Source organism: Eurypyga helias, unplaced genomic scaffold (assembly GCF_000690775.1).
Source record: "Eurypyga helias isolate BGI_N326 unplaced genomic scaffold, ASM69077v1 scaffold18558, whole genome shotgun sequence".
Taxonomy (NCBI): Eukaryota; Metazoa; Chordata; class Aves; order Eurypygiformes; family Eurypygidae; genus Eurypyga; species Eurypyga helias.
The window spans coordinates 40,949-41,149 of NW_010265154.1; positions in this window are offsets into that span (position 1 = coordinate 40,949).

Genomic DNA, 201 nt, shown 5'->3' on the forward strand with positions numbered 1-201 from the left:
TCCCCCTTTCCCCCCTACCCTCTCCTTCCCTCCCTGCCCAGCCCTCAGGCCCAGCCCCTTTTCGGCTTCTGCCCCTCGCCGCTCTCCTCCCCCTTGCTCAGGGAGGACGTGCCCGACCTCTCCGGGGCGAGGGGTGGCTGCCGAGCTGCGAGGGGGGAGGCAGCCCCGTCCTGCGCTCACAAAGGCCTGGGCGCAGCTGCA